The sequence below is a fragment of the Camelus ferus genome, chromosome 3 (genome assembly GCF_009834535.1).
Source record: "Camelus ferus isolate YT-003-E chromosome 3, BCGSAC_Cfer_1.0, whole genome shotgun sequence".
NCBI classification, from domain to species: domain Eukaryota; kingdom Metazoa; phylum Chordata; class Mammalia; order Artiodactyla; family Camelidae; genus Camelus; species Camelus ferus.
Window position 1 is genome coordinate 35097219 of NC_045698.1, and position 25483 is coordinate 35122701.

The window sequence follows — 25483 nt, forward strand, 5'->3', positions numbered from 1 at the left end:
AGGTATCCACCTGGTACAAAAGTATCACCCCCACCACACACAGCTTACTTGCTAATAGCAAATGGGGGGAAGTACCTTTTACAATAGACAAATATGGTTATTATCACTTGGTAATTGGACTTACTACCCAATTGTCACACAATTAATGATGCCATGTGGCTCCTGAGATAATGCCTTACGAATTATACATTATCACCTGTATTCTTACCAATAATGTTTAAATGGAAGTTGGATCTAAAGGCTTTATTAGATTCAAGTTAAAGGAATACAAAGCAGAGAAGAACAGGAAAGGAAGGAAACAGTATACACATAGGAATACATTCTGAATGTATCCAACTGTTTCCTCAGCTGGATACATTCAGAATGTGTGACTTTTGTAAGACAACTGGTCTGGTCTCTAAAAAAAGTCAATGGCAAAAGAAAAAAAAAAAAAAAAAAAAAAAAAGGAGTTGCTAGATTAAGAGACTAAAGAAGCAGAATTGAGTTCAGTGCAGGATCCTTGACTGGTTTGGGTTAAAAAAAATCTTTAAAAACACTTTGAACCAATGGTGAACATTTGAAAATGGATTCTTGAAATGTCAGGCACGATCCTTGCAGGAAACAGACAACAAATTCAAAATAACTTACTCATAAGGCATTTAATGACAGGACTATTGAGAGATGTGGTCAGGGCTAAAAGAATCAACAAAGGATGCTGAGGTACCCAGGAATTAATACAGAAGCCACTTCCAGCCACTCTTAGACACAAACGAGCAGGTGTGGGGCCAGTTATGAGTGTCCAGTCATGGCTGGAGCTGTGGAAGCAAGTGCTGCTTCACAGGAGATACAGTGATAGATGCAGCCAATGCCAGACCAGCAACCTGGTGGTGAGGGAGCCAAGAAGTATTCCAGCCTATCGCCTCACACTCATCTCTTACTGGTGCTTCTGTTGGCCTCTGGTGCCTGTGGGTACTTCCCATTGGCAGAACCCATTTGGGAGCCTGGCTATGGCAGCCTGTCCAAGACAGCCTCTTGGGGTTCAGAGCCCAGCAGAGAAGGTGAATAATGCATCCACAGCATGGGAGCAAAGGGTCATTAAAGCACAACTGGCTAGCAGAGTAGATTAGAGAATTCTTGTTAACTGTTAGATGACAATGGTATTGTGGTTATATAAGAGAATGTCCTTAGTTTTAAATTTTTTTTTAAGAATTAAAACTTTTATTTTTATTTATTTTAATTCTTTATTTTTTAAATTTTGATTTATTTTTAAATTTTATTTTATTTTTTATTTTAAGTCCTATTTTCCTTAGTTTTGCTTGTTTTGTTTTGGTTCTTTTTTTTTTTTTTTTTTTGGAAATGCATGTTGAAGTATTAAGGGATGAAACGTCATGATGATTCATGTATTTTGAAATGGCTCAACACGATAGGTAGATAATAGAATAAATACTTGAAGCAAATATGCAAACAAGCTTATAGGATTTTCTTCTTTATTGCTACCAGCTTTGTGCACTCAGACTCTAAGTGTGTCATGCCTGAAGAAAAACAGTCCTTTCCTCCTTTTCCTAAACTCAGCATCTGGCACACGGTAGATGCCAAAAAATTGAATTCTGACCCACACATCCCTTTCTTAGTGATAATCATACTTCCTGGCTACCCTATCCACACTTCTATTATAAATAAACTTACCACATTGTTCTACTTTGTCTCTCCTGCAAGACAAGTTCCTTGATAGCAAGGTTTTGTCTTATTCATCCTTGAACACCTACTGTGTGCTTGTGCTCTCCTCTAAAATGTGATATGATTTGGTTCTATCACTCAGAAGAAATGCTATAAGAGGTGACAAGATTGAGAAACTAGAAGAAGTCAGAATAGAAGTCGAACCAGGTGGTAGAGCCTTACTAAGAATTAAATGTGTATGTCCCCCCAGATTCACCATTGAAGCCCTAACCCCCAATGTGACGGTATTTAGAAGTGGGGCCTTTGAAGGCAATTAGGTCATGGGGCAGAGTCCTCATGATGGGATCAGTGTTCCTGCAAGAAGAGACAGGAGAGAGAGGGTCTCTCTGGACCACATGAGGACACAGCAAGAAGGCAACCATGTGCAAAGCAGGAGGAGGACTCTCAGCAGACACATAATCCACCAGCACCTTGATCTTGGACCTCTCAGCCTCCAGAACAGTGAGAAATACATGTTTGTTGTCTGAGCCACGCAGTTTACAGTATTGTTATCGCAGTTTGAAATGAGTTAGACATACCTGACTGAAGCGTCAAAAAATGACCTCCATAAAGGAGAGGGGAAGATAAAGGACAGGGCTTCAGGGGCAGAAAGGATAAAGGATAAAACTTGACTAAATGGCAGAGTCTCAGTGAGTTCAGTCTGGTGTGAATGAGACTAGTCTAGCGAAGTCTCTCTACATGGGGTATGAACGCTTTGCATTTAACTGCTAACGTGTTTTGAAGCTGAATTCAAATCAATAACTACTATTGCATCTGCCAGTTAACTGAACAAGTAAACAACCAATCCTACCTTCCAATCAAGAGGAAATGCTCCTTTAAGGAATACAGAGGGCTTAAGAGAGCGTATGATCAATGTTAACTTGTGTGATAGACTTTTAGAGTCTTAAGAGATGAGGCAAGAGATGAAGATAGAAATGGAGTAGTTGGCATATGACAAATGGGTCCTTAAGTGGATTTAGGAGGAACAATCTGATTTGGATAGAGGAAAAGAAGAGAAAATTTGCTTATAGATATAGTGAAAAGCACAGATGCAGAAATGAACACAGAAGCTATTGTGGGCCAGTGAGGAAGGGTCGTGACCTAGATTAGGGGAACATGTGATGTCTGGAAACAGTGAGAGAAGTTAGAAAAAATATGATGGAACATACTATATGGTTTCAAACATTATCCATGGGCACCTGAGCTAGAAAGTAACATAGTGCTCACAGATACAGTGAAAGATAGCAGTGCTTTGCAAAAATTAACCTGATAATGATATACACTGTAGAGGAGTTCGGCCAAGACGGCAGAGTGGGAAGACCCTGAGCTCACTTTCTCTCATGGGCACACCAAAACTACAACACTTTACAGAGCAACTGTTGATGAGAAAAACTGGAATCTACCAGAAAAGATCTTCCACAACTAAAGATATAAAGAAAGAACCACAATGAGACAGGTAGGAGGGGCAAATTCATAGTATAATCAAGACCCATGCCCCTAGGTGGGAAACACATGAAGGGGAGAATAATTATAATTACAGAGATTCTCCCCAAGGAGTAGTGGCCTGAGCTCCACATCAGGCTCCCCAGCCCAGGAATCACCAGGAAGATGTGCCCCTACATTTGACTTTGAAGGCCAGGAGGACTTTCTTAAAAGTAATTTCGAGATTCCCAGAGGGATGTATGAAATGGAGACTCCACTCTTAAAGGATGCACACAAAATCTCACACACTCTGGGACCCAGGACAGAAGCAGTAATTTGAAAGGACCCTGGGTCAGACCCGCCTGCTGATCCTGGAGTTTCCTGAAGAGGCAGGAGACAACCAGAGCTCACCCTGGGGACATACACATTGGCAGCAGCCACTTTGGGGAGCTCATTCTGCCACATGGACACTGGTGCTGGCAGGTGCCATTTTCAATCCTACCTCTAACTTATTAGCCTCAGGATCCAGCCCCACCCCCACCCACCAACCTGTAGGCACCAGCACTGGGATACCTTAGCCCAAGCAACCAGCCAAGCAGGGACACAGCCCCACCCACCAGCAGACAGGCTGCTTTAAGACCCCCTTAGCCCACGGCCATCCCTGGGCATGGCTATGGCCACCAGAGGGCCCAGGACTCAGCCTACACACCAGTGTGCAGGCCATAGACCCAGGACTGCCAGGGCCCTGCAACTAGAGACCCTAGGACCCAGCTCTACCAACCAGTGGACAGGCACCAGCCCTAGGACCTAAGCCCCAACCACACCCACCAGCAGGTGGACACCAGCCCCAGAACCACTGCAGCCCACAGCCTGCCATGGCAGGACCCAGCCCACCACCAGCAGGCCAGCACCAGCCCTGGGATCCACTGGGCCCTGGCCCCACCCAGCAGTAGGCCAATACCAGCTCTAAAACACCTTGGGCCCCCAGCCAGTCACCCCCATATCTAGCCCCACTCACCAGTGGGCTGACATAAGCTTCAAGACACAGTAGGCTGTGTGATTAACTGGTCCCACTAATATCAGCTTTGGGATGCCTTGGCCTCCCAGCCGGACTCTAGGTCCTGGCACTGCCAGTGAGCTGGCACAGCCCAGGACTTGGCTTCAACCACTGCTACATGGACACCAGCCCCAGGATCTCCTAGACCCTTCAGCAGGTTGACACTGTCCCCAAGACCACCACAGCCCTACAGCCTGCCTTGTCAGGACCCAGACAACATACCAGCAGGCCAAAGGCACTGAGCAGAGTGGCTTTTTAGAATTACTGACTTCAAAGACTTAAAGGTATTCCATGCAAATAGAAAACAAAAGAAAGCCAAGGCAGCACTGATATTTATATCAGACAAAATAGACTTTAAAACAAACACTGTAAAAAGAGACAAAGAAGAACATTATATAATGATCAAGGGATCAATTCAAGAAAAAGATATAATGATTGTAAATATATATACACCCAACATAGGAACACCTACATACATAAAGCCAGTATTAACAAACACAAAGGGAGAAACTGACAGTAACACAATAATAGTAAGGGACTTTAATACCCCACTTACATCAATGAACAGGTCATCCAGATGGAATACCAATAAGGAAACACTGGCCTTAAATGATACATAAGACCAAATGAATAGAAAGGAAGAAAGGAAGGAAAGAAGGAAAGAAAGAAGGAAAGAAGGAAGGAAGGAAGGAAAGAAAGAAAGAAAGGAAGGAAGGAGAAAGAAAGAGAAAGAACGAAAGAACATTCCAACCAAAGGGAGCAGAATACACATTCTTTTCAAGGGCACATGGAACATTCTTCAGGGCAGATCACATGCTAGGCCACAAAACAAGTCTCAGTAAACTTAAGAAAGTTGAAATCACATCAAGCAGCTTTTCCAACCACAACGCTATAAGACTAGAAACCAACTACAAGGAAAAAACTGCCAAAACTACAAACTGGTGGAGGCTAAATAATATGCTACTAAACAACTGATGGATCACTGAAGAAATAAAAAAAATACCTGAAGTCAAAGGAAAATGAAAATACAACAATCAAAAATCTATGGGATGCCACAAGTCAGTTCTGTCAGGGAAGTAAACAGCAATACAAGCCTACATCAAGTAACAAGAAAAATCTCAAACAATCTAACCTTACACAAGGAGGAGGATGAGGAGGAGGATGACGACAACAACAACAACAACCCCAAAAATAGTAGAAGGAAAGAAACCATAAAGATCACAGTAGGAGTAAAGGAAATAGAGACCAAAGAGGGGAAAAAAAGATCAATGAAATTAAAAACTGGTTCTTTGAAAAGATAACTGGATAAACCTTTAGCCAGACTCATCAAGAAAAAGAGAGAAAGGGCCCACATTAATAAAATCAGAAGTGAATAAGGAGAAGTTCTAACACCACAGAAATACAAAGGATCGTAAGAGGTTACTATGAACAAACAATTTTATGCCAATAAAATGGACAACCCAGAAGAAATGGAAAAATTCCTAAAGTATACAATCTCCCAAGACTGAAATAGGAAGACACAGAAAATATGAACAGACCAATTACCAGTAATGAAATTGAATATAATAATAATAATAATAATAATAATAATAATAATAATAATAATAATAATAATAATAATAATTCCCAAGAAACAAAAGTCCAGGACCAGATGGCTTCACTGGTGAATTCCAGCAAATGTTTAGGGATGAGTTAACACCAATCCTTCTCAAAATATTCCAAAAAATTGCAGAGGAAGGGATGCTTCCAAACTAATTCAACAAGGCCAGAACCACCCTCATATCAAAACCAGACAAAGATATGACAAAAAAAAAAAAAAAAAGAAAGAAAATTATAGGCCAATATCACTGATAAACATAGATGCAAAAATCCTCAACAAAACATTAGCATACCAAATCCAACAGTACATTTAAAAGGATCATACACCATGATATGATTGGGATTTATTGCAGAGAAGCAAGGATGGTTCAATATCCACAAATCGATGTGGTATACCATATTAACAAATTGAAGAATAAAAAATTATATGATCATTTCAAGAGATGCAGAAAAAACTTGAGAAAATTCAACATCTATTTATGATAAAAATTTTCCAGAAGATGGCTGTAGAGGGAAGATAGGAACATACCTCAACATATAAGGCCATATATGATAAACCACAGCTAACATCATACTCAATGGTGAAAAGAATTTCCCCTAAGATCAGGAACAAGACAAGGATGCCCCTTCTTGCCACTTTTATTCAACAGAGTTTCTGAGGTCCTAGCCACCATAATCAGAGAAGAAAAACAAATAAAACAAATCCAAATTGGAAAAGAAGTAATACCGTCACTGTTTGCAGGTGACACAATCCTATACATAGAAAATCCTCACGATACTGCCAAAAAGCTACTAGAGCTCACCAATGAATTTGGTAAAGTAGCTGGATACAAAATTAATATACAGAAATCTGTTGCATTTCTATACACTAACAATGAACTATCAGAAAGAGAAATTAAGGAAACAATCCCATTTACAAATGCATTTAAAAAAATACCTAAAAATAAATGTAATTAAGCAGATAAAAGACCTGTACTTGGAAAAGTATAAGACACTGATGAAAGAAACTAAAGACAACACAAACAAAAGGAAAGATATATCATGTTCATGAACTGGCAGAATACTGTTAACATGACCAGACTACCCAAGGTAATCTACAGATTTGATGCAATCCCTATCAAATTACCAAAGCCATGTTTCACAGAAATAGAGTAATTTTAAAATTTGTATGGAAGCCAAAACAATCTTGAGAAAGAAAAACAGAGATGCACGTATGATGCTTCCTGACTTCAGACTATATTACAAAGCTATAGTAATCAAAATAGCATGGTACTGGCACAAAAACAGACACGAGTCAATGGAACAGAATAGTGAGCCCAGAAATAAACTCTCATATTTACAGTCAATTAATATACAACAGAGGAGGCGAGAACATACAGTGGAGAAAAGACAGTCTCTTCAATAAGTGGTCTTGGGAAAACCAGACAGCTACATGTAAAAGAATGCAATTACAACATTTTCTTATACCATATACAAAAATAAACTCAAAATGGATTTTAAAGACCTAAATGTACGACCAGAAACCATAAAATTCCTAGAAAAAAATATAGGCAGAACACACTTTGACATAAATCACAGCAACACTTTTTGGATCTGTCTCCCAAGGCAAAGGAAGCAAAAGGAAAAATAAAATAGACCTAATTAAACTTAAAAGCTTCTTTCTGCACAGCAAAGGAAACCATCAACAAAATGAACAGACATCCTACTGATGGGAGAAAATATCTGCAAATGATACAATCATAGGGGGTTAATATCCAAAACATATAAATAACCCATACAGCTCAATATCAAAAGCACAACACCCTAATTAAACCATGGGCAGAAGACCTGAAGAGACATTTTTCCAAAGAAGACATACAGAGAGCCACTAGGTACATAAAAAGATGCTCACCATTGCCAGTTATTAGAAAAATGTAAATCAAAACCACAAGATACCACCTAACACCTGCAAGAATGGCTATCATCAATAAGACCACAAGTAACAAATGCTGGCGAGGGTGTGAGGAAAAGGGAACCGTTGCACACTGTTGGTAGGAATGTAAATCGGTGCAGCCACTGTGGAAAACAATATGGAGGTTTCCAAAAAAAAAAACAAAACTAAAAATAAAACTACCATATGACCCAGCAATTCCACTTCTGGGTGTATATCAGAGGAAAATGAGAACACTTATTTGGAAAGATACATGCACCCCAAAATTCATAGGAGCATTATTTACAATACCCAAGATATAAAAGTAACCTAAGAATACATCAACAGCTAAATAGATAAAGAAGATATGGTATATATACATAATGGAATACTACTCAGCCATAAAAAACAATATAATTTTGCCATTTGCAGCAACATGGATGGACCTGGAGGGTATTATGCTAAATAAAATGTTATACAGAGAAGGACAAATATTGTATGTTATCACTTATAAGTGGAACCTAAAAAATACAACACATTAGTGAATATAACAAGAAAGACGCAGACTCAGATATAGAGAACTAGTGGTTACCAGCGGGGAGATGGGTGCAGAGAGGGGCAACATAGGGGTAGGGCATTAAGGGGTACAAACTACTATGTAAATAAGCTTCAAGGATATATTGTACAGCACAAGGAATATAGCCATATTTTGTAGTAACTTTAAATGGAGCATAGCAATAAAAAAATAGAATCACTACACTGTACACCTCAAACTAATAGATTATAAATCAATTATACCTCAATAAAAATTTTAATCTGATAATGGAGATTAACTGAATGGAAGGAACACCAATTAGAAGGTTTTTGGGGAACTCCCAGCAGCATGATAATCTGAATTAATACAGACATGCTCTTCCCACTACCAATGCTCAGAAATATGGGATCAAATATTAATGGATGATTGGCAATGATGGTTAAAGTAAAGAACAATATGATCGATGACATAAAGAATTGGAGTTGGGAGGATATGATCTAAGATTCTAAGGTCCTCAAATGCAGCATGTTTACTGGGCTGAAAATACAACACTGAAACGATAGGGAAAAACATACTTTCTAACCCAGTAGCAGGAATAAAGAAAAGAACAAAAGTGGAGGGAAAGAAGGCCCCTTGGAACACCACAATAGAACATAAATCATACTTCCTTATATGTAATACCAGTATTAAATATAGGGTGGGATGGACACATATCAGTTTCAGAGGAGTGGTTTATTCTGGAATTGTTAAATACCAGGAGGCAGGGAAGCAAATGGAATCAGGAGAAGGTTCAAAAGGGCTTCGCTCTACCTGTACTGTTTTTGGTTTCTTGAAAATATCTGAAGCAAATATCTGTATCTCCTTATTAAACTTTGGGAGGAGTACACTTCTGTGTTTATTCTTTAATTTCATGTTGTATAATAACATATTTGAAAAGCTAATGAAGTAAATGAGCCTAAAGTGAAGGGTCTGGTTTAACAATGGACAAGAGTAGCCTTCCCTCCCGACCTTCAGCACTTCCACCCAGGGCAGGAATCCCCTATATGATAACCATGAAGCTAGCGTGGCAACGCGATGTGAGAGCGTATATTTACCAAGTCTCAAAGAGATGTACGTTCTCACCTTTGTTACTAATAGTTTAAGATTTTAAAAGGCAAATGCAGTCATAATCCCTATCAAGAAAGTAAGTTATACTCCCTATCAAGAAAGAGGTTCTGGGGGTTCGTTCTGCAATCTGTCTATGGCTCCCTCTAGTGGCAATTCCACATCTGTCTCTAATGCAAGAGCTCACTTTATGTGTTGAAAGTTTGTATACATTTTCCAACATATTTAACAAAACATACATTGGATTATTTTGTTTTTATTGTTAAACAGATAATGAGAAATTTCAGAGTAATGGGTTTTTAAATTTTATTATTCCTTCATCTTCTAAAGTGAAAGGATTATGCTTTTCTTTTTAACTGTAGGTTAAATCTGTTAAATTTGAATAGGTACAATGTTACCAATATATACTTTTTTTATTTTTGAAATATAATTCTTTAGAAATGTTGTACTTCATGGCAAGTCTCTGGAGATATGTCAGTGCCCTCATTTTCATTAATATGTTTGTACCTTAGGGAAAACACTGAAATAATATGAAATAGTTCTATTGAGTTTTCCTGTATTTATCAGAATTGTAGTGGTTCCTTGCCTGATAATGTTAGTTGACAGCACTATAAGGTTAACAGTCATAATTTCATTTATTATTTAAAACTTGGCCACAACCTTACTTCTTCAACTTAAAATTAGTATCTTCTTGGCCAGTGGGTTTTAATTGGGGATGCATATCAGACTTACCTAAGAAGTTTTATTGAGATACAGATGTCTAGGACTTACTCCAGACTTGCTGACTCTCTTTACTTGATACTTTGGATATAGTCTCAGTAGAGTTAGAAAATGCTTGGTATGTCCTTGCTATATTATGTACATTATATCTCAAGATTATAATATGAAAAATGATGTTCATCCATTTTTGTGAATCAGATGAAACAGGCACTGACTTTGAAAATTGGCTAATATTATCCTTATAGACATTTTATCTAAAATGTTTTTGAAAGGACTTTATCATCTTTTTTTTTACATGCCACAGAAACAACCAATTTACTCATCAGTTGCAATGTTCTTGTTATAAATGCTCATCAGATGGTTCACTTTGAAAACCATCAGTAATACATTTACCACAGCTATTGGTAGTCTTTATCGACTACGAAAAGGTTGTGTTTTTCTTTAATGCCTTCTTGAAGGTTCTGCCATCAGCTACAGATTAGCTTGTCTTCAAACAATGACTGTCTCAGAACCCCAAAGGAAAGAACTGTCCCAGGTACTTTAAGTTAATGACACTTCAAAGAATAGACTTTTGGGTATAGGCTTCTGTTGGCATTGCTTAAACAAGTTTTAGTCTAATAGTGAAGACTGGGTTGGCATTTCCAGAACTCTTCAGTTGAGAAGCCAATGGCTTTGTAAAACTGCTAACTCAAGATACAAGAGAATAAGAATTATTTACCTGGGATGCATGAACTTCTGAGGCATGACTGTAGTTATATGTTTAGAATATCATTAATAACTGTTTTAATACTGTACTTTCTGCATATAAAAGCTTTCTTCTTAAGCTAGCTGTATCTCATAACAATTTAGTAGACTTTGTTTTATAAAATGAAATAAAACATTTTTAAATGATTTTTTTCACTGAACTTCCCACCCCCTACTGCTTGAATTCAGAAAATAGAGCATTCTTACTTTTCACAGCAATAGAGTTATTTGCAAAGGTTCAACAAGGACCTGTCCTCCTTTTACCAGACCATACTGGAAAAATTAATTATGCAATCAAGGCCTTGCCTAGAATGTCGCATTTGGGAGAGATGATCATTTAATCAGATATGACCAGATAATTTTAAGGAATTAAAATAGCCCTCCCCCCAAAACTGGTCTGGCACCCAGCTTACAGGGTCTAGCCCTACAAGAGAGTAAGAAAGGTCACTTCTGGGCAGGCCAGGAAGTTTGGGGTTTTGGGGAGACCTGAAGAACGGAAGAATTTGCTCATATTTATAGGTGCTGCCAGTGAAATCTGCAGGAGAGATTTTTTAGCTTGGCTAAGAGTCTAACCTCCAGGATAGCCTTTTAAAATTCCATCTGAGATTCTCTATACTTCTAAGAAAGTAAACTTAAGAAGAACTGTATCATAAATTAATATAATCAGACAAACTTTATGGCTTTTCTCACTGATCCAGATCCTGTCTGTATTTGCTGGGTATTAATATTCTGATTCAGATTTATGGTTAAGTGTGCTATTAATATCTCTCATTTTTTAAGTCATAAACTGATTCTTTATTAAATTCGATCTAGTTCTTTCTTTATAAATCACTTACTGTACAGTTCCTTGGCTCACTAGTTAATTTGAATGAGATGGAAAGAAGAATGCAGTCTTTTAATCTTTACCAATTCATCGCTCCCTTTTGGCAGGAGGACGGTGCATAAGGCAGAGGGAAGATGGAGGATGGTTACAGGGGAAATGGAGTTCAGATCAAAGAACCAAAGCAGAGGAAGTTAAGGTTCTCTTTCAGAAATATGCTATAGCATTTCTGACAGAAAGTCACTCTCCTTTTTCTCTGCTGCTATGGTAGGAAGAAGGGAGTATTTCCAAATTTGCACTTAATTCTGAGAAAACAATATTGTTGCCCTGAAGGTATCTTTTACTGCTAATAATAATGATTTAGATTTTTATGCACACAAAACATCTATTATTAATTTCTTATTCCTTTTACTATTTTATGTCAAATTCAAAAAAGGAGAATTGCAGAAAAAGTGGTTTAAACTCAGTTTAGACTTTGTTCACCACACTTCCTACTTCTGGCCATATCAGTCTTCAGGATTTTCACATTTTTTTGGTGGTTTCCCTCACTTAACTGGTCACAATAAATGACCAGTTTTACTTGAGGTATAATTTACCTAGGACATTAGTTTCAGATGTACTATATGAGTCAAGAGTTGTTTACATTGATCACTGGTTTTATATTACACTGATTTTAATGACTCTTAGTAGTTGATATCGTGTGCCAGACTCTAAGGTGTAAATACATTTTGTTTAAGGCAAAACCAAGGGAAGTGACATTTAAATATATTGAGAATGGAAGTAATATGTTCTCGAGGCATCTGCTCTGGTGGGCTTTTCTTCCTCTGGGCCGTCTGCTAGTTCAGGAACTGCCACCACAGAGGCGTGTGACGAGGGCTTTTCTCAAAGACTGCAAACCAGCCTTTCCTAGATTAAAAGTGGTTTTGTGTGTGCATTTTAAACTTCTACTTCTCCCTTATTTCCAAAAATTTCCATGATTTGCACATGCCAACTGTCTGGAATTTTCCCCATGATCGTAGACCTTCCAGGCACAGTCCTCTAATCTCACACAAGGTGGTTGGGAGCTTGGAGAGCCGACCGTGTAGCCCGATGGTTAAGAGCTGGGACTCTAAGGCTCCACCCTTCACATCCCAGCTCCCGACCCACAAGCAAGTTATTTAAATTCCCTGTGCCTCAGTCTTCTCACCTGGACAATGCGCTTGGTCACAGCACTTGTATCACAGGGTTGTTGTGAAGATTAAATAAGAAATCTGCAAAGAGTTTTGTATACGGCTAGCACAGGAAGCACTCACAAGTTAACTGCTACTATTAATATGAAATGCTCTGTAGCCCTGAGACTTCATTCTTTCTCAGAGCTCCAACTCCGTGTAATAGAAATGGGAAACCACAAAGCAAGACATGATTTACAAAAAAAAAAAAAAAAAAAAAAAAAAAAAAAGAAGAAGAAAAAAATGGCGCTGTGGTAAACTTTTCATTTGGAGGTCAGCTCTATTTTCCGGGCGCTTGGTAGAAACTGGCAGCAAAGTTTTAGGAAAACGAACTTTTGTTTACGGCAGTCACAGGGAAGCAAGCGATGGGGTTCCTTACCTTTCGCTCTTCAGTGTTAGTGGACGCTCCGTGCCTGGCAGCTCGAGCCAGGATATCTGAAGTTCCCGAGGAGCTTCTGTTAAGAGAGTCCTGGGAAGTCTGGCGCCTTTGGAGCAGCCCAGTTAAGGGGATTTTCCGCAGGTCTTGCTCAGCTCACGCTCCACCAGAAAAAGCCTTGAGTTACCGGTACGTATTTCTTTCCCATCAGGCCTTCCTCCTCATGCTAACGTGCCAGAACCGCTGAAACAAAGCCGCTCCTTTCTCATACGGCACTTCGGTACCAGCAGCCTATGGAAGCAGGTTTTGTTAGCATTTATACCCAGTATTCATTGGCTCATTCCCCGTTCCCGAGGGGAAGACTTCATCCCTCTAAAGAACCCCTCCTCCACACCTTCCTAGGGAAGCATAGGCAGTGTCTCACTTGTTCACAAGTCAGCCTGTGTCAGCTGGGCCACCTTGTGCCCATTTGTCATGTGTCACCTCTTGGACCCTGCTGCCCTGCCCAGGGCCTGAGTCTCAGGCTGCCAGAGCTTCCAGATGCTAAATGGAAAGCCATGCCTTCGGTCCTTATTGGGTCAGAAATGGGCCGACTGCTGCTCTCTCCATGGATTTCAGGCTTTGTTTTCCTGGGCTGGGCACCGAATGCCAAACTGAACCCACGACTGTCCCCTCTCTCCCCCACGGTCCCTGTAGTGTCAAAGGTCCTTCTCTCAAGACCTCCCTGCTCCCCTCCTTGAGACCCACTCAGACAAAATACACAGCCCTGGTGGTGAGCCTCAAGTCAGCCTTACCTCTCAGCCGTGTTCCTCCCACCCATCCATCCTTCACTGTCCCTACTAGGTGTTCTCCCAATGGCCTTCTGATTCCAGAGGGGCCTCCTCTCTTGGTTGCACTGAACAGTGAGGATTCAGTCTGCTTTGACAGTGAGACCCCACAGGGACTGTGAGTAGCCTCTCCCAGATGCTCCCACACGGCCTGGTTCGCCTGATCCCGTTCTATTGCTCCCTCCTCTGCTGCCGGCTGCAGCAGGTTTACAAAAGGCAATTTTCACTTTTTAATGCATGCTTTCTGCTTTTTTCCATATCTCCCAATGACATTCAGTAACTGCCCATAAACTTGGAGACATCAGCTGAGCTGGACTCATCCATAAGGACTTGCAGATGGCCGTGTCTCCTTCTGTCCTTGAGGTGGGAAGCCCCATAAAAAAAGACCAGCAGGACTCCCAGGAAGGGCCACTACTCTCCTGCCAGCACCATGCAGTTCCCTGGCCCACAGTGGTTTTATCTCACTTTTTGCCTCTGAAATGGCTTACTTCTAGGAAAGTGGAACTTACCTCTAAAATTCTGTTTGTTCCCTGAGCTAACTCCTGATTGGTCCATTTGTAGTACTTCATTTGCATGGAGCTCACTCCTGATTGGTTATTTCTCTTACTCCTGATTGGTCCGTTTCCCTCACTCCTGATTGGTTATTTCTCTACCTCCTAATTGGCCCATTTCTACAAAGCTTGTTCCTAATTAGTCAACTTTTGTTATACCTTATTTGCATGATGTTGCAAAGTGTAAACTGGCAGCCTATAAAAGCCTGTGTTAACCTACAAATGGGGTCCAGAGATTGGAGTGTTAACTTCTGTGGGCCTGCTGGCCTTGTAAAGTTGAGTTCTCCAAACCTCCGAGTGCTGCTTGGTCTCTCACCCGGATCCAGATTGATGTAATGCTGAGCTTTAACATACTTTTCTGCAACATCCTGGCCAGACCCTCCAGGGTTCAACTGCCTTCGTGCATTTTTTAAAACCACCTCCTTCTCTTTGGAGAGAGGTCTTATTGTCATTTCTTACTACTCTCAGCTGCAGGCTATTCTTAGCTAGCCAATTCACCATTTCCTCCTGGGCCATGAAGGACAGAGGAATTCTTGCAGATGTTGGTAAATCAGCTGATGCTATTAAAACCTTTCAGCAGCCAACACTGCAGGAGGTCTGCAGAACTGCATATGAACGCTCTGAAAATCCCAGATTTATGTACATGGTTTCTGTCTTTGGGCTCACACAAAAGCAGACCCTAAAGTGAGGATTTGGATGGAGGTTATTTATTTGAGAGAGGACCCCCAGGAAATGTGGTGAGAGAGTGAGACAGAAAAGGAAAAAAAAAAACAAAAATAAAACAAAAAAACCCCACCAAACCAATAAAGCTTGCATTTATGAGCAGGGTACTGCTCTGGACAATTGGGGTCTAATCCCCTGGGGGCCCTCCGAGAAACTGCAGAACACACCTCAGAGTTGTCCTGCTGATAGAAGCGAAAGTTGGGGTATTTATCTACAAACTTCTGCCCCTCTTTGGTTGAAAGTGGATCTTAGTGTGTTACTTCCTCTGTACCTTCCCTGGCCCTGCAGGCAGGTGCCCCTTGCCCAGAGAACACCCTCAGGCAGAGAAGCAGAGCCCTTTAGCACCGAGGGAACTGTATATATCTGAGTTCTGGGCCGGGCATGGTCAACATTAGTTACTGTCTTCTTCCCAGGAAGCATAAACAAATACTCTGTTCAAATGTGTAATTTAAAAATATGCAGCATGTTAATCTTTTGAAGCTTTAAAAAGAAATGTGTTTTCCCCACCCACTTTTCCCACCAGCTGCGTCTCATGGTTTCCTTGATGGGAAGCAAGATGAGGGGTCAAGTTGGGGTCACCACTTGTGGGCTTGTCACCCTGTCCATAGTAAGCACGCAGCTCACCATCCCCTGAACTTCCGACGTGCCTCACGGACAGGAGCAGCAGGAGGGCATCACTGAGACGTTGGGCTGACATGTCCATGGAAGATCCACCCTTGCTCCCAGTGACACTGGAAACGACTCTGAATCTTTGGAAAGAAAAAACTTTGATTTTCCCTCCCATTGAGAAGAAACTCTGTTTTCTTAAAAAAATAAAATAAAATTATATATTTAACATACACGGTGAAACGATTACTACCATCGAGCTAATTAATATTACTATCTCCTCCCATAGTTACCATTGTGTGTGTGTGTGTGCGTGCATGTGCGTGCATGCGGTGAGAGGACCTGAAATCTACATATAAATGAGGTCATGCAGTTTTTTTTCTTTCAGTGTTTGGCTAATTTCATCTAGTGTAATGTCCTCCAGTTTCATCCATGTTGTTGCAAATGACAAGATCTCCTCTTCTAAGGCTGAATAATAGCCCATTGTATATGTAATATGTTATAATTTTTTACCCATTCCTCCATTGACAGACACTTAGGATGATTCCGTATCTGGGCTATTGTGAATAATGCTGCAGTGAACATGGGAGTGCAGTTGAGGTACTCTTTTCATTTCCTTTGGCTGTACACCCAGAAGAGGGATTGCTGATTCATATGGTAGGAAAAACTCTTTTTGAGCCAGTTGGGCAGGGTACAGTTTTTTCCACTATGCTTTTGCTTGGGCTACTGCTGGCCCCATAGCCTCAAATGACATGAGTGATTTGCATGGAGAAAGAAAGGGAAAGAGAACGTTTCTCTGTTGGGGAAAGAGGTTAATAAGGTGACACTACTACCTTCTTCGTTTCCCTGACTCCCAGCCCAGCCTCAGGGACTAGCTCTGATTGCTGTGTTTTGGGGTACTCAATGGCAGTTGAAGGAGCTGGTGATGTTAGTGATTTGAGACTTGGGGTACAGACCACTGCATCTCTAACTTTAGAGGGCCAAGTGTGACACAGCTGGAGACAGGTTTTCTCTGTTTCTGGGCTGTGCCTTGTACAGTGTCTGGGGAGAAGGAAGGGCCAGAAGGCCACACACGTCCCTTTAGGAAGTGGAGGGATTTGCAGCAGTAGGCAGTGCTCTGGCAGTGCGGGCAGCCTCCATGGACTATCTAGAAGCAGCAAATAGCAATAGGAAGGGCAGAGGGTAACCTTAGAAGGAAGCTGTCCACCATCACTCACATCTCCAAGGTTGTTCTGGGAGAGCCCAAGGGGTACTGGGTTTGATCAAGACTCCAGATCTGTAGCAGTAGGTGGCAGCCAATAAGCCAGCCAAGTGGGAAGAAAGGTAAACTTGGCAGCAAAGAAATGAGGCTTGAGTATAGGAGGCTTGGAACATTCTGGTTACAATAAAAACAAACAAACAAACAAAAACTCATGTCTTTAGCAACTTCAACAAATGAAAGTCATGAAATCTGTCCCTCTTTCTGTTGACTCCTGTTCTTTGCTACTTTCAGTACTACAGATCAGAGGCAGAAAAGAAACCAACTCCCAGCAAGATGAGTTAATGGTGATTAACTTCCCTTTAAGCCTCTAGCTAAAAGCACTGAGTAGCTGAGTGACTGTGACGATCGTGTGTGGAACTGGCTCATTTGTGTGGGTTTGGACAGCTCTACTGGGTGTCTGCCTTATTTTCATGGGGACTTTCTTCCTGTGCTTCGAGTTTTAGGCAGTAGCTATAATTATGATGATTAGTTATAGAAAATGGTTGTTAGCTAACTTGTTTTAATTTACTACCACTTAAAAGCTATTCAGATGGGAGAAAATATAAGCATACTTCTCTTTAGAGGTTTAGGGACTAAATAAAGCAAAGCTTTGACTTTCTTCCTAACCAGGGAGTTGTTCCCATCATCAGGAAGAATTGAGGTTTCTATCCAAAAAAGGTCAAGATACTCACTTAGTCCATTGTGCTGGACAGCATAGTTCTTTTGGTGTTCCAAGAAATGTCATTAGTGCCCCCCAAAAAGTGTTCTACAGTTCAATGAGTGGTAACCAATGTGTTAGACAATGTCAAATAGGTCTGAGTACTGCAGATGACCTCTCAGAGACTTAATATTCTCACGTGTGGTCTGATTTCCATGATAGGGGACTATGAGTGGGCACTTCATGGACAAATAAATTTGGGATACCACCAGTACATCTTGCAGAAGGCTAGCTCTCTAGAACACAATTTTGAAAATGCCATGTTATAGACATGGAGAAGCACCACCCAGACCACTGTTCAAGGCAGGACCTGCTGCCCTGATGCAAGGAATGTGATAGCAGACTGTCTCTAGCTGTCTGCTTCTTAAGAATCTGCCTCAGCTGCAAAGAGCCTCCTTGCCCTTCCATGAGAACCCCATCCAGTGGCTGAGCAAGGTGGGTATAAAGGACCTGTCCTCTTGTCCAAGCCTAACAGTAAATACTTGCTCCAGAGCTCCTGAGTGGGTTGGTCCAGGCTTTGTCAAGTCTGCATCATTGTTTGACTTCTCCCTCTGCCAAATCCTGTTTTATCTTCCTTTCACAGGTCTTGATCCCCAATGAACATCTTGTGCCCCCAGACTCTCTCAGCAACTGCTTCTATAAAACACAACCCGTGATGTTACTTAGATTAAAACATATGAGATTACTGTACTTTATGAATGATCCTTATGAAATGGATGGAATGTTTGTGTCCCCAAAACTTGTACATTGAAACCTAATCTACAATGTGATGATATTTGGGGGGGTGGGCCTTTGGGATGTGATTAGGTCATAAGGGTGGAGCTCTCATGAATGGGATTAGTGCCCTTACAAAAGACCCCAGAGAGTTCCCTTGCCCCTTCCAACATGAAAAGTGAACAGGACACAGTGAAAAGTGGGTCCTCACCACTGAATCTGCTGTCACCTTGATCCTAGACTATCCAGCCTACAGAACTATGCGAAATAAGTGTTTATTGTTTAAGCCATCCAGCCTGTGGCATTCTGTTATCGCAGCCTGAACTGCCTAAGAAACCTGACATGTCAACTTTACTGACATTCTATTGATTCTTAAGGTAGGAGGAGCTTATAACCAAGCATTTGGTACCTAGGCTATTTATAAGTCTAATACCTTCTATAATAAGTTATTCATTTACTCAGTTGTTTCACACAATTAATTAGAAGCAATGTTTCTATTTCAAAATATGTTTCAAGTTCTAATATAACAAAATCCAAGGCATAAAAACTTGTTACCTCAAAGTGTCTGAAATGCCTCATATATCTCACAGTGTATAGTAAAACAGATGAGTGAGTAAAACCCAGTCTTCTCTCTTGAGTTTTTCCTTTACTCTCACATGATTACTACACTCACAATACTTCACCTCTGACACTTCTAGTCACCAAATGTGTGGGTTTTTTCCCCCCGTACCAAGCAATTCTGCAACGCTATGTGGGTGTTTTATAATTTAACTCAATTCCAATACTCTCTACCTGGAGACAGCATCAGATCCCACTGGTGAAGGGCTCAGTCCCACAAGATTGCTCCCTCTCTACTTCAGATGCCAATTTCAAGTAGTAGGTTCCCAGGATTTGATTAATTGCCAGTGCAGTTTACAAAACTCAGGGAAACATTTACTTACAGTAAATGTTTACAGTTTCTTAAATGATGTGATGAATGATGCACAGATAAACAGCCAGGGCAAGGTCTGGGAGGGTCCTGAGCACTGGTGCTTCTGTCCCTGTGGAGTTGGGGTGCACCACCCTCCCAGTATGTGGCCGTGTTCACCACCTAGAAACTCCCAGAACCCCTTACCACTGAAATTTTATGAAGGCTTCCTCATGTAGTCATGATTATTATTATTCACTCCATTTTCAGCCCCTCTCCTCTCTCTGAGAAAGTATGTGTGTGGAGAGGGTACTTAAAACTCCAAGCTTCTAATTATGGCTTGGACTTTCTGGTGACCAGCCCCATCCAGCACCTCAACAGAACAAAATATCCTTCCAGTGCTCTCATCACTTAGGAATTTACAAGAGTTTTAGGAGGGCTATGTCAGGAACCAGGAGCAGAGACCAGTGTGTGTGTCTGTGTGTGTGTGTGTGTGTGTGTGTACATGTATGTATATACATATACACACACACATACATACATACATATCTTATTTCACAACAAAATAGTTAATACCATTAACTAAATAAAACAAATTCAAGCTAATGAAGTCTGTCAACTCACTGGCCAAAGATCCCTCTGTTGACCTAAAGCAAGTTTAATTTGAAGGAGTTTGGAGTCTGAGACATAGTTAAGGATGTAAAGAAAAATCCTAGACATTTTCAAAACAATTCATCCCATTAAGTGTTGATGGCTCAGGCACTTCTAATCGTTTTATGCTATTAATAAACAGCATAATAAGAAAGAATAAAAATAATTGATTTGTTAGTGATGAAAAATCCATTTTTTTAGGCAAGACAAGGAAATTTTAAATATAAAATTTTTATTTACCCATTTGGGCCTCTTCCAGCCCCTCTAGAGTGCATTGTGCACCGGCATTATGCGTTAACCAGACCCCCCAGTAGCAGAAATACCTGTTCAACCATAAAGATCAAATTTCCTCCTTCTGGCACCAGCCACGTAACTCTTTAGAAGATAATATGCCTTTCTCAGTCCTGTAAGGGGTCACGATGACCCACCACTCACCTTGCACATGCAGATATCTTTGGTGAACTTTATGTACAATGTCAACATATCACTTCCCTTAAAAATAACGAACAGACTGGTGCAGAACAGACAGGTCAGACAATCTGAGGAGATACTGGAACGCACCTGATGGAAGTTCTTAGCTTAAATACTACTTTAAAAGATTATCAGTTCTTTCATTAAAATGTGTGACTGAGCATTTGATAAAAATAATGATGGCTAGGCAACTGACTAAATATATCATTCTATGAGATCAATGATTGTAATAGTGTAACTCTAGATGTGGGAAGAAGCAACAAGAGGGAACCATGTCCTGGACCATAACAGACTAGCAAGACAGGAGGTCCAGAGGCTATAGGCTCCTATTAACAGGGCCTAGTCCAATAGTAGCCCATCGAGTGGCCTATCAACGAGATCTTTGCCTGACCTGGGAATGAGCAATCCTAGAACCATGGGACAAATCAGTCACAAAATGCCTTCCAAGCCTCAGTCAAAATTAAGACTGAAAGGGAAAAGACTATAGAATAAAGAATGTTGCCTACCATCTAGTTCTACAAGAATCAAGTCATCAGCCACTGCAGTTGCTAATCTACAGTCCACCCTGAAAGGAATTTGGGGTGAAGATTAGGATGAGGCACTTTGTGCTCCAGGAAAACTAGCAGAACTGGCCCTCAGAGCTTTTCAAGAGAAAATGTTAGGAATCCAGTTCATTGCACCTCCTCATACTTAGAAAAGTACTAAGCCCATTAACTAAGATATCTGTTCCCCACAAAGGCAGGAACCTTCTACCAAGACGTGAGCCTGATTGCACGCACCCCTTTGTCCAAATCATATATACTGACCTCCCCTTTATCACTTCAGAAGAGTCCTCGGAGCTCTCCAAAAGACAGTCTTCCCGGTTATAATCCTCAGGTTGGCTCAAATAAAATGTTCCTTTTCTTTTTTGGATTGACTATTGATTACTTTTTTCATTGACATCAGTATTTGGATAATAAATGAAACAAACAAACAAACAAACAAACAAACAAAAAATGAAGAAAGTGAGTTGAAAAGCCAGAAGTTGAAATGAAAGGGACTGAAAAAAGAACTCTGTAGCTGATACAACTTCAGCCCAAGGAGTTTAACCACAGAACAAAAGAAGGGCAATCAAAACACACAAGGTTCCCCTGAATAGGAAAGAGGCGGGTGATAGTGAAGAGATACAGGATCAGGAAACCCTCCGGGGTCCCATCAAGGGACAGAGTTAGCTGAGGACAGCTTGAGTACCACCTCAAAGGGCCCCAGGGTGGATGGAAGGGACAGACAGCCTGCAGGCAGACACTTATGGGTTTGGGATGTTCATGTGTGTTTAAATCAAGCAAATAAAGCCCGATATCCACCGATGTTCCCACTCTCCAACCAAGTGGGAGCAGACATCAGCGATTCACAGCACTGGATGGGAAAGTCATTGTTTTCATACCTTTTAATGACATGAAAGTGCTAAGGAGAAACGGTACGGAAATGCCCATTTTATTGATTGTATTATTACAAAAGCATCTTTAATTAGTCCCTTTTAATCACATTTTTCATTGATTGCATTCTTAGTACGTGTCCACCAATATATACGTAAGTTAACTTTTTAAATCAGGTTTTCAAGAGGTTTGATATCAGAGATACTCACCTCACCCTCAAGTTTACACCTTTTCCTAGAGAGTTTCTTGTCTCTAACTTGGGAAGAAAGACAAGTTAGGATGTTAGAGTTAAGTCTGCAAATACATGGAATGAATCAGGAAGGCTTGGGAACAGGGACCGAGTTCTCCAAGGCTGATTATTAGAGAAACTTTTCCAGGGATGAAAGATGGAAGCACAGCACAACGGAATCCATTTTTCCAAGATAAACAAACTGAAAGATGTAGAAAGAAGTGAGAAGATAGGCCAAATTCACATTATTAAATAGAAATATAAAGGCGGAGTGTATAGCTCAGTGGTAGAGCACGTGCTTAGCATGCATCAAGTCCTGGCTTCAATCCCCAGCACCTTCATTTAAATAAATAAATGAATAAACCTAATTACCCCCCCACTAAAAAAACAAAAAGGAAGTATATTCATAAATCATTTAAATAAACAGATAACAGACGAATGGATTTTCATTGGTAAAAAAATTTAACATGCAGATATCAAAATGTGCTATAACTTGGCTCCCATTTTCAGTTCCTTAAAACACCTTTGCATTTTATACATCTGTAGTTACACAGTTAACTGTCTATTGAAAATGTGGGGCTTTGTCATATTTCAAATAAATGGTGTCATTCTGCATATACTACGCAACTTAAATTTTCACCCAGTATCTCTGGAACACTGTTCCACGACTTCATATTAAAAACCAAACCAAACCAAACCAAACAATTCAACATGGTATTCCATAGTATGAACATGCCATGGCAAATGTCATCAGTTCCCTATTGATTTCCCAGTTTGCACATATTGGTACTGTGATGAATATAGTTGTCTGTGCTTCCTTGTAAACATGAGCAAGTGTTTCTCCAGAGCAGAGTATTTACAGTCACATACTATTTCTAGCACAGACAACCCTGTCTGTAAGGATCCAAAATCCACTCTGTCCCTTTTCAGCTGTGTGTTGGGCAGTTGACTTAACCTCTCTGTGCCCTTGTTTCCTCATTTCCTCAAAGTAAGGTCATCATAAAATGTCTTCATAGGATTCGAGTGAGGATTAAATGAGCTGATATGAAGTCCCAAGAACAGTGCCAGGGACGTTGGGAGGGCCACAGAGCATTAGATATTATTGTTACTGAGACAATGTATATGAACCTCTTACATTTTAAATAGATAATTCTGGAGAGGTAGTCAGGGGCAGGCTGTGTAGGCTTTGTTTGTCCAGCACTCTCAGGACAAAAAAAAAAAAAAAAAAATCCCTCCCCATGACACAGAATGTGAAAGGAGAGGTGGCTAGATTTATTTAAATAATGATAATGTTTTATTTACTCTGCCATCAATATGTGCCAGGCCTTTTGTTAGTAGACATCTCAATGAATTCTCAAAACAAACCCCTGTGACATGGTCTGTTTCATTCCCGTTCTACAGATGAGATACATCAAGACCCAGAGTATTTACTAATTTTCTTCTTTAAACTTCTTTCCTCTGTACATTTACACACCCCCATACATATATACACACACAGATATATATGTGTGTACATGTGTGTAGACCAGTGTATGTGTGTACACATAAGTTTAATTGTAATATGTGAACTTGTAGGTCAGATTCTTTGCAGATAACTATTATTTCAGAGTTGCACCAAACAAAGGGAACAGAGGTTTGAGTAAAGAATCAGACAAAACGAAGAATAGTGAAGAAAAGGTGAAGAGGTCCCTCTACAAGGTCTAGTATGATCTAGAGCTCTGTCCTTGAGATGTATGTGGTCAACTGGGCTGATGGGCTTTTAGAATTCCTGACTTTCAATGGGGAGGGTATAGCAGAGTGGTAGAGTGCACCCTTGGCATGCACAATGTCCTGGGTTCAATCCCCAGTACCTCCATTACAAAACAAAAACTAATAATAAAGAATTCCTGGCTTTCTCCTGCACGATAGCTTGTAAAGCCCTAGTTAGAGCTCAGAGAGGCCAGGGCTGAGGCTATGCAGGAGACAAGGGCAGGACCCTGACTTGCCACTTAGCTGATAAAAGCAGCTGAAAGATATGCTGGCCCTCTGGGCCTCAGAAACAAGCATAGATCTTCCTGATCTGGGGTATCACGAGGACCAGCGGATAAGGCTGAAACTGAGGAATCTTGCTGGGTTGCCTGTAGGGACAGGTTGGGCTAAAGCTGCAGGGCCAGGCAGAGGTGGACAGCAGAATTTGAAAGCCTGGATAGAACACAGCCACTTCCTCTTGCTTTGCCCCAGTGATGACTGCCCATACGGTGCATCTCCTGCTTCTGCACCCCTCATTTAAGTTGCCAATTCTTAAACCAAACCTGATTTTTGAGGCCAGGTCCTTCTGGGCAGTGTAACCTGGAAGCATGATTTTCTTAAGCAGAACCTCATTTTGTCTGCAGATTGGCCTTGACTGAGGTGCCTTGTTAATTTCTCTCCTGGTGGCTGCGATGAACGGCACTGGGCTCCAGCTGTCCTCCCTCTCTGGTCCCTGAAGAGTCCCTCTGTGGAGCTGCTGTTTGCCTATGTGGCTCTTTCATCTTCCAGAGGCAAACATGAATAGAAAAACACTTTGTGTGATCCCAGAAAGGAATAGATCTTTCCATTACTGTGTGAAGAATGAGTCCTAAAAAACACTATTGTTATAGCATATTTGGTGGATAGACAGAAGGAAAGAAAGTAATGATACAAAACTAAAAAAAAAAACCTGGACTCCTGTAATCATCAATTGCTGTGTAACAAATTATTTCAACATTTAGTGGTTTAAAACAATAAACACTTATCATCCTAGTTTCTGTGGGTCAGGAATCCAGGTAGTTCTGTCTCGGGTTCTCCCGTGGGGTTGCAGGTAAGATGCCATCAGGGCTGCAGTGATCGGGAGACTCCACTGAGCTGCAGCATTCTCTTCAAGAAAGGTTCACTCACATGGTGCCGGCTATTGGAAGGAGGCCTCGGTCCCTCCCAATGTGGGATGGTGGCTGGATTCCCTCAGAGGGAACGACTGAGGAGAGAGAGTAAGGGGAAAGCCTCATTGTCTCTCAAACCTAGCCTCAGAAATTACACATTGTCATATCCACAACGTTCTCTTGTTTACATAAGGCAGCTGGATTTAATGTGACAGGTACAACCAAGGGCGCGAACACCAGCAGTCAAGGCTCTTCGGGAGGTCCATTTCTCCATCAGTCTGGAAGGACGTTGTTGAGCTGTCACGGAGAGCAGCTACCATGGCATCCAGTTCTCTGATGAGACCTCAGACGTGTGGCCTTCTGGCC

At 40.9% G+C, this 25483-nt stretch overlaps 1 long non-coding RNA gene across 1 annotated transcript in view; it reads right to left on the reverse strand.

Moving 5' to 3' along the window:
- The window catches only part of LOC116661012, a 134742-nt gene that overhangs the window by 34810 nt on the left and 74449 nt on the right, over positions 1–25483 (reverse strand). The window contains exons 10-13 of the long non-coding RNA XR_004316780.1: positions 22222–25212; positions 21404–21523; positions 15915–16039; positions 13193–13480 (exon numbers count right to left, since the gene is read on the reverse strand). This is a non-coding gene — a long non-coding RNA (uncharacterized LOC116661012). The remainder of the gene's footprint in view (positions 1–13192; positions 13481–15914; positions 16040–21403; positions 21524–22221; positions 25213–25483) is intronic.